The sequence below is a fragment of the Nicotiana attenuata genome, chromosome 1 (genome assembly GCF_001879085.1).
Source record: "Nicotiana attenuata strain UT chromosome 1, NIATTr2, whole genome shotgun sequence".
Classification (NCBI taxonomy): Eukaryota; Viridiplantae; Streptophyta; class Magnoliopsida; order Solanales; family Solanaceae; genus Nicotiana; species Nicotiana attenuata.
The window spans coordinates 33,931,640-33,942,070 of NC_031989.1; positions in this window are offsets into that span (position 1 = coordinate 33,931,640).

The following is a 10,431-nucleotide window of genomic DNA, read 5'->3' on the forward strand; positions in this document are numbered from 1 at the left end:
ATTGTTGGGTGTGCGAACAAAGTCCCACATTGGTAGCTGAAAAGATTGGGAGTCTACATATAAGGTGTAGGAATTTCTTAATGGTGTGAGGCCTTTTGGGAAAAACCGTACGTTCTTGACCCAGAGCGCACAATATCACACAATGTTAAGAGTGTCTTTTGGCTAGTTTAGCCCAACAGTAATTAATACATGGTAGTTAAAAAGTGGCCATGCAAAGTTGGTAATAATTGTTCACTTTCAAAAGGCTGTTTAAGTTCACATCAATCTATAGTCAATCTTTGGAAAAAGATAGTAGTAGTGATTTCACCATTAAAGGTTTTCTTTTTGATTTTCCAAGTTCCAACCATAAAGATAAAAAGGGATTCTTCTTTTTCCACTAGTAGGTATTCTTCTTTTTTTTTTTTAGGGGTGGGGTGTGGGGTGGGGAATCTATTTGCACTTATATGTTATCTTTCCTCGTCATCATTTAAGTCATTTTCTTTAATCCCGCATGTGTACAAAGTGATGTGTTCATTAGGATCGGCTGTCCCATTGTATTATATCCGGCATATGGAACTTCTTAGGAATGGGCTTCATAGCTGCACTCTGAGGAAAAGGCTTTTGCACGAACTTTTTTGCATCCAAATCTTTTAAGATCGGGGGTGCCCCCGGTATCTAATCAACTCGGAAGTTGTATGTTTCTATTTTTTTATCATTATCTTCGATTTTCTTCTCTCCCGACTCAATTATTTTGCTGAGCTCCTCGAGCATCTTCATAATTGTAGGGTCAGTCCCTGATCCATTACCATTCGACCTTTCCGGCACTGGCTCGGTACCGCGAGTGATCTCTGGTTCGACCACACTCGGAGTTCTATGTTGACTTTGAAGTTGAGCGATAACAACCTGTTGAGCCTGTAGCATCTCGAATATTACTAGGAGGCTAACTCCCCCGTCTCCTACGCCCTGTGTTCCTTGGCTACCAGATCGTCCTTCCCTACGTACACTCCCTTCGGTGTCTGCGCCTAAATCCGCATTCAAAGCAATGTGCGAATTGATATCGACTGGATTGACCGGTACTCCCCCGAGATTAGCCGGTGGCACCTTGGCTCCTGGAACAATTACGTTATCGTTTTCCCCGTGAAATCCAAGACCATCATCACCATATACGGGTGCGTTTTGTGAGTTTGACATATTTTAACCTGACAACAAAAATTCTTGACAAGAACAAGTGTGAAAATAATACGTGTTATCAGAATCAGTACTGAAATAAACACTATTATCTTTAGTCCCACGGTGGGCGCCAAACTGTTTACCCTAAAATCTGAGTAACAATTAAACTTATATTGTTGTTTTAAGGATATGTGATTTAATCCAATACCGATCGATGAACAAGGAATTAAATGTATAAATAGAAGAATAAAATAAGTCAAACCAGTGTGCAAGCCAAATCTCGACCTCAAGCTATGATGGCCTCGAGGTGGAATAGTAGGAATAGCAAGATACAAAGCAACTCTTGATGAACGGTGAGTAAAATAGCTAGAGAATAAAGTGTATGTATTATATTATCAGTAAAAAACGTATCTTACAAATGGATGGGCTCCCCTTTATATAATTGGGGAGCCCTAAATAAGGTACACTTCTAATTACAGTAAGAAATCATAATTGACAGCTATCTAACCGTCAAGGTTCAATCCATTCCGAAATTCACACCGTGATCTTCGGGCCGTTGCAGGTATCTAGCTCTTTCTGTTACCGAACCATAACGATACACATGTGCACCAATCTCTAGTATATTATGTTGGAACTTTTCATGTTGCAGCAAAATAGTGACTATTTTTAATGATTTTGAGCAAACGCTAGCTATTTTTCAATTACCAGTCTGAAAACTGGCTAGCCTGTGCTATTTTTACCATCTAAGGGTGTAACCTAGTGATCGATAAAGTGGATGAAAACCCATAAAATCTTGAGCAAACTTCATTTATGGCCAGCCGCTAGAAACTAATATCAGCAGCTAGCCACAAAATTGCAGTATGCATTTTATAGCCTAAAACTAATTAAAAGGCTAGCCCAAGAATCCTCCCTATCTTCTCCATCCTTGGGTTTTGTCTTCGTCTTGGGCCTTGTCGCCACAGTCGCATCCCCTCCATACGAACCTGGCCCAGCCCCACCCTTATCCAACACAGCTCGGATCTCCTTCGCTCGGCGCAAATAATCGGTAAATTTTTGAGCAATCCCTTCCTTAATCTTAGGGTTTTCCTCAATCACCCGCACCCGCCCTCTAGAACCAGCAGGTACGAATATCGATTTTCATTTTTCTTTTTCTGATAATTTTGTTTGGTTTATGATATTAAAACACCAGCTTGATAAAATTAGGAATGAAATGACTTATCTTTTTCTTTTCCGTGTTGGCTTTTTCACAGAACCCAAATTGGGAAAGAAAGTTTTAAAGAAGAAGGAGAAAAAAGGACCAGTCTTGGGCACATAGTTGCTGAAAGAAGGAACAATCATGGCCGTGGGTGAGAACGGGTCGTTGAATCGGACGGACGGCAATGATTCTGCTGTCGTCGATCATTAGTCAAATCAGAATGGCGTGCCACGGTCAATGTTACCGATAGATCAGAATCTTCAGATGAAAACCACTGTCCATAAGCCTCAAATGGATGTATTTCAACAGCAACGACAAAGAATCAACGACAATGGAGTGCTAAGTCATCACCATAAAAAATTGTATATGAGGATAATATTTAAAAATCATTTTAGATAATACCGAGTCATCACCAAATAGAGCATTTCTTTTGAATATTGGTATATTCAAAATATATATACAAAATAGATTGTCACTATACAAAAATTATACAAAATAGACTGTCACTATATAATTTATATATAATAGACTGTCACTATACAAAATATATACAAAAATAGACTGTCATTATACAAAAAATATACTAAATAGATTATCTCTATACAAAATAGACTGTCACTATACAAAAATATACTAAATAGACTGTCACTATGCAACTCATATACAATAGAATGCCACTATACAAATTATATACAAAATAGACTGTCACTATACAAAATATATATACTAAATAGACTGTCAATATACAAAAATAATATATAAAATAGACTGTCACTATACAACAAATATACAAAATAGACTGTCAATGGTTCCGCTGTACAAGAACAAAGGGGATATCCAGAATTGTAACAACTATAGGGGTATCAAGTTACCAAGTCATACCATGAAAGTTGGGAGAGGGTGGTGGAAGGGAGGATAAGAAGAGCGGTGTCTATATTGGAAAACCAGTATGGGTTCATGACGGGTCGTTCTACAACGGAAGCTATCCATCTTATCAGGAGGTTGGTGGAACAATATAGGGATAGGAAGAGAGATTTGCATATGGTGTTTATTGACCTAGAGAAGGCATATGACAAAGTCCCTAGGGACGTCATTTGGAGGTGTTTGGAGGTGAAAGGTGTGCCGGTGGCTTACATTAGGGCGATAAAGGATAAGTATGATGGAGCTATGACTCGGGTTAGGAGTGTGGGAGGTGACTCAGAGCCTTTTCCGGTGGTTATGGGGTTACACCAAGGGTCGGCGCTCAGCCCGTTCTTATTTTACCTGGCGATGGACGCACTGACACACCATATACAAGGTGAGGTGCCATGGTGTATGTTGTTCGCTGATGATATAGTTCTAATTGATGAGATGTGAGGCGGCGTTAATGGGAGACTGGAGGTATGGAGGCAGGCCCTGGAGTCTAAAGGTTGCAAGTTGAGTAGGACTAAGACGGAATATGTGGAATGTAAGTTCAGCAACGTGGCGGGGGACGCGGATATGGAAGTCAGGCTTGACTCTCAGGTCATCCTCAAGAGAGAAAGTTTTAAGTACTTAGGGTCAATTATCCAGGGAGATGGGGAGATCGATGGGGATGTTACACACCGCATTGGAGTGGGGTGGATGAAATAGAGGTTAGCGTCTGGAGTCTTCTGTGACAAGAATGTGCCACCGAAACTCAAAGGTAAGTTCTATAGAGCGGTGGTTAGACCGGCCATGTTGTATGTGGCCGAGTGTTGGCCATTCAAGAATTCACATATCCAAAAGATGAAAGTAGCAGAAATGAGGATGTTGAGATGGATGTGTGGGTACACTAGGCTATATAAGATTAGGAATGAACATATCGGGGAGTGGGTGGGCGTGGCTCCGGTGGACGACAAGATGCAGGAAGCGCGGCTTAGATGGTTCGGACACGTGCAGAGGAGAAGCCTAGATGCCCCAGTTAGGAGGTGTGAGCGGTTGGCTTTGGCATGTACGAGAAGAGGTAGAGGGCTGCCTAAGAAGTATTGGGGCGAGGTGATCAGACAGGACATGGAGCGACTCCAGATTTCCGAGGACATGGCTCTTGATAGGAAAGTGTGGAGGTCGAGCATTAGGGTTATAGGTTAGGGGGTAGTTTCCTCTTCGTCCGTGTTTCCCTCTTTGTTCCGGCGAGTATGATAGTGTTTTGTCTAGCAATGCTAGCGATTTATGTTATGTTTTACACTTTTGCATAATATTTGCGTTACTGCTTTTTTATTTATTTGTTATCTCTCACGTTGCTGATATTATTTTGGATTTTTATTGTTACGGATCTAATGTCTATGAGCCGAGGGTCTCCCGGAAATAGCCTCTCTACCCCCTCCGGGGTAGGGGTAAGGTCTGCGTACACTCTACCCTCCCCAGACCCCACTGGTGGGATTTTCTGGGTCGTTGTTGTTGTTGTTGTTGTAAATGTAATATATTCAGCCGGAGGGCCATTTTTTGTCAATGGACAAAAACCTGGGCTATTAAAATTTTGAAGGGCTACATAGGGTAGTTTACTCATTAATATCTTATGTTAAAATTTTAACATGGACTCGATTATTTTTCTTACATCTGTCCAGCTTAGCCCACACACCACCCGTTCAAAAAAAAAAAAAAGAAAGATAGGAGGTCGAAGAACAGTGTTACTTTTCAGGTATATAAGAATGTGTTAGTGTTCCAAATTATTAGTGGTCAAAAAGTTGATATACAAATGGGCTTCTAACGGAAAAGGTGGAGGCTCAGATTCCCTCTAAGGGCTCACTCTTCTTTTGTTATTGGGCTTTCCAAGCCATTTCAGGGGCATTTGCATCTATGCCCGCTTTTTGGGTCACGTTTTAACTTGTACCCGCTTTATAAAAAAAATTGCAAGCGTACCCACTTTTTCGCGTAACTTTAGCATACGGGCCTGAAGTAGCAAAGGCAATCACGCAAACTTCAGCATTCTAGTAGACGGGCCTGAAGTAGCAAAAATTGCTGAACCAAGTGTGCTGAAGTTTTTGTTTGTAATTGCTGAACTTAAGCATTCTAGTGTTGAAGTTTTATTCTCTATTTGCTGAAGTTTTTATTTGTAATTGCTGAACTTAAGCATTCTAGTAGCTGAAGTTTTGTGATGCTGAAGTTATTTAGTTCATTTGTGAAAACTTCAGCACTAAATAAGCTGAAGTTTTTTTGTCCTCGATTCATTAGTTCTGTCATTAAGCTTTTTCAAACTTCAGCAGAAGATGTGAAGTTATGTAGTTCATTTATAAAAACTTCAGCACTATATAAGCTGAAGTTTTTGAAAAAGCTTTCTAACATACTAGATAAATAATAACCTTATTTTTTCATAGTGTATCAATACTATAAAATAATCAGATTGCCAACATAAATTTTGAAATTGTTTAACCAAAAAATAGAATTTCGATTAAAGCTTATAATTTAGAAGAACACGGGTTACTGATAATCGAAAGAATGTATAAAAGAAAGCAATTTGGATAGCAAGAATATAATCAATAGAGAAACAAGTAAACCAAAGTATATTCAGATAGTGTTTCGTGTCTCTACAATTGATCCGTTATCTCCCTTTTATAGGTACCTTGGAAATATGCGTTTTGCCTATGTTATAATAAAACTATTATGGGCAATTAAAGACATTAAAGACACTAAATGCTACGTTACATAATCGTTATATTTAATACAAATTGTCTAAAGTTTTTGGTATTTAAGACTCATCAAATACTGTATCTGGACTCTCGTATGCTGTCAGATTCATTCTCTTTGACTCGTGGGCTTAAATGACTTGAACAGGTACGAGCGTTGCCTCTTCTTTTGCTTTCTGCTCGTATCTATTGCAACTCGTGCCTCCTTGCTAGTTGTAATTCTTTGACCAGTCTATGTGTCACGACACGTCATTTTCATACCTCTTTAATATGTAAACTCAATTTTTCCAATACAGATAGTCCCCCCACTTGCCATTTATTCATCAATTGAATATTTGGGAAGTGGATCTCATTAAAATGAGAATTTTTGTCACCATTAATTCTATGACAGAATCGACGCTTCAATTGTCACTTCCATTTAATGCGTTTCACACGTGTCACCTTCTTATTAGTTCTGCAGTTTTGCAGCACTTTTTTAGGCTTTGTTCATGACTTCCCTGCTTACGAAGCGTCAGTTTTCATTATTATGGTCCTTCCATCATTGCACTTTTTTCCTTGACGGTTGCTTATCAATATAAATATAACTTCCTTCTTTGTCTTTACCACATAAAGTTTATCGAATATTCAATTTTCCAAATCTTTGTTTGCTCCTTCTTTACTATGTCTTCATCAAACCCTAACCCTAGGAGAGTTCCCATAGTTGATACCTTCCCTAATGCCCCGGTCAGGAGCAGAAGGGGAGGCAGACTTCGTAATTTAGGGTCTGTTCGTGGTGGTTCTTCTGTCCCTTCATCTAGTTCCGACCCTTCTTCTAGAACTAGAGGTTCACTTTCACAAAGATCTTCTTCAAGAGGTAAAGAACCTTCTGAACCTCTTCGTGAGCCTACAGTAGAGGAGATAGTTCCTACGGAACTATCTTTTTATCATGATAGAGAATCTCTTAGGAATCAAGTCTCTGTTTTATATCGTGCTGATACCTATCCCACTCAAATTACAGAAGTTTTGATTCCTGTAGTTCGTGTAGACTGCCATTGGAGTAGTGATTTTCCTATTATCATCCCTAATCCAAATCAAAGAATTACCTCTTATTTAACCGGGTTTTCTATTGTTTATACATATCCTTTCACCTTAGGGTTTAAACCAGCTATGACCCGGTCATTCTTGAGTTTTCCCGGTCATTCTTGAGTTTTGTCGCTTCTTTGATGTCTGTTTGGGTCAAATTGGCCCAATCGTATGGAGGGCTGTTGCCTGTTTGAGGCACTTGTCCAACACAACTGGTGTTCCCTTTACGTTCCCTCATTTGATTCACCTTTATTCCCCTAGGCTTTTCCGCAATGGTGTTTTCACACTAGTAGCCAGGAGTAAGAGAGTTTTGGTGAGCCCTGAGGATGACAAAGACCGTCGCTGGTATGCCAGGTTTGTTGCTGCCCCCACTGTTGGTTTAGTGGGTGAAGATAATGTTCCCTTCCCTGAGAAGTGGAATTTTGCACGTAAGTCTTTAACTTTCTCGTGCCTTTTTTCTTCAAGTTTGTTAACTTTTCTAATTTTGCCCCCTCTTTTTTTAGCAACCATGGGAGTTGTGAAAAGTTTTCCCGATTTTCATGAATGGGTAGACAAATTACTAAAGACTGCACCAATGGATGGTAGGTCTTGGAAGACACTTTCTAACCGATTTGGCTGGAAAGTAAAAACTCTTGGTAAGAGTTTTTATTTCATTTTTCGTATAATGTTTTTTTCCCCACTAATTTCAATCCTTCTTTTTATCAGGAATTGCTATTCGGGGAGTTACTGCCGAGGCGGTTGCGGCTTCCTGCATCTCTTCAGGAACCCGTATCTCTTTAGAGAGGGCTCAAGAAATAGTCTTGGGTTCTTCATCAAAGAGAAAAGCTGTTGAAGAAGAAGATTCCGAAGAAGAGGAAGACGGGGGCTCTTTGGTGAGAAGGCCTCGAACTCGAAGACGCATCATTTCCGATGATGAAGCTGAAGCATCCCCCCGCCGTTCTATTCCTTTTACCGAGCCTGCTGAGTCCCCGGTGGTGATTCCCGTATCTGATGATGATGATGCTCCCCTAGATACTCATGAGTCCGTTGAACAACTTTTTATTAGCGGGTTTGGCAGTGAAGGTTTAGGGCCTGTTTTAAATGAAACACCCTTAGCTTCTTTTTCAACTCCCGTGTCTGTGACTCCTTCCTTGCCAACCTCAGCTGTTCCTGTTCCTTCTCAAACTGTTTTCACTTCTTCTACTACCCCTCCTTCAACAATTCCTCCTCCAATCATTCATCATACTGGAGTTGGCTCTTCAAGTAGGAGCACTGCTATGAGGAGGGTAGTCATTGAAGTTCCTGCTGAGAGCAGTCTCTTGAGGAAATCAGGTCAATCGGATGCATGGTTAGAGCCTTTAATTGGCCCAATCGAAAAAGCCAAACTTCAAAGCCACAGTTCATTGACGTTGATGAATGATATTGTGCATGCCACTTTGAAGGTATTCATCTTCTCTCTCTTTTTTCTTTACTTTACGGTTTTTCTATCTTTGGGATTCTTATTTCCCTTTTTTAGGCCAATCTTATCGGCACAGAGATGATGAAAAGAGTTACCTCCTTAGAGCAGATTGCACGTGATTCTCAACTAGAGGCATTCAATTGGAAGGAACAGTACGAAAGCTTGCAAATTGATATGGAATATTTGGAAGAGAGTAAGAGTACCTTGGAGCAGCAGGTGCGTGCCTTGACTTCTGAATTGGGGATTGTAAAGGCTTCTTTGAGTCAAGAAGATAAAGAAAGAGCTTGTCTTGAAACTTCCTTCTCAGAGCAGCTATCCAAGGCTAGTGAAGATAAAAGTGTTAAAGGCTCTCTCAAATGAAAAAGAAGCTTATGCCGGGGAGCTCGTGCAGAATTTGACACAAACACAAGAAGACCTCCGAGTTTCTTCTGATAAGGTTTGTGCTTTGGAAAACTCCCATGCCTCTCTTCAAGCCTCCTACACATCGGCCTTAGCTGAAAATGAGAAGTTGAAGAGCGAGATTGCTGACCGGGAAAGGGATTACGAGATCCTTGAGGATAAGTCTGCTATGGAAGTAAGTTGGGCGTTTTTGAATTCACGCCGTGATACCCTAATTGAAGCTGGCCAAGAAAATTTTAACTTAGAGTCTGAGTTGGCTAAGATCAATGAAACCATTGAGAAAGCTCAACAAACTCAAGATTTTCCTTCTCCCGTGGCCGAAGCTTCCGTGAATGTTGAAGTTGATACAGGTATCCCAACTCTTTCAAGCCCAGTCGAGCCTGTTGCTGCAAGCCAAGCTGATCCTACTATTGTAAGCCAAGTTGATCCCGTTGCTGTTGATGCACCTTTTTCAGTTCCCTCATCTTCCCAGTGATAAGTTTAAGTTGTTTGAATTCTCTCTCTTTTTCTTAGGTACCTTTTTGGAAGGTTTGTTTAAAACCCTTGGTTTCATTTGAGGGTTTGCTTTTGAAAATTTAAGTCCCCAGACCTTTTATGGGGCAGTATGTATAAACAATTTGCAGTTCCTATGACTAAGTTCTTACTTAGTCTTAAGCTTTTTAATATTTTAGAAGTTTTATTATCTTGAACTTCTATTTAATTTATTCTTGCCTTTATTTCTAAGGACTTATAGAATAATCTGCATTTTTATTCTTAGAAAATGCTTCTGTTAACTTCATGAATAAAATAATCATGAGTTTTACAAAAGAGGGCCCTTTTGTATTCGACACTTAATGAAGAAGACGTCTCAACTTCATAATGGTGTTAACGTACGATAAAAGAAATAGGAATACACATGTTTCTTTGAAATAACTTTGACAAGTTTTTATTTGAACCTTGTCTAGTTTTGAGTAACACTTTACACGTATTTGAATTACATCTATAACTTTCCCGTAATTGTTTTCTTGTAACTAGATTTTTGAAAAAGTAAAAAAACTAAACACACACGTAGGTTTTATTTATTAAACCCGTCTTCAGTACATAGCCTTTACCCTAACTACTAGTAAGGTTTTACTTTGGTCCATTACGCTCGTCGACTTTTATTCTGCACTCGATTCATTCAATGAGTGAACTTTCAGGCTTGATCTTTGATTTTTCTCAATCTACTTTGCCTTCTTTATACACATGCCCGTGTATATTATGTAGTCCCCCAAGTGTTTGAGCGTTGAAGTATGAAGCCTCGAGCATTTGATTGTTCCTCTCATTTGGTCCTTTCCCTGAAAAGGAAAAACATACGGGACTCGGAGGTGCGATTATAGATATAGACTGCTTAACCCGTTTGTATTTCTATCAGAATAATTGTAACCCTAGGCCGGGAAATTTAATTTATTCCTCGTGCCTTGCAGGTCGTGACTCATCATTTAGCACGGGTTAGCTTTTTGCCTATCATCTAAAATCGTTAGTAAAATTTTAACAATTCAAAATTAAACTTTAAAATATGGATACCTGACCGTGGGTATTCCTTA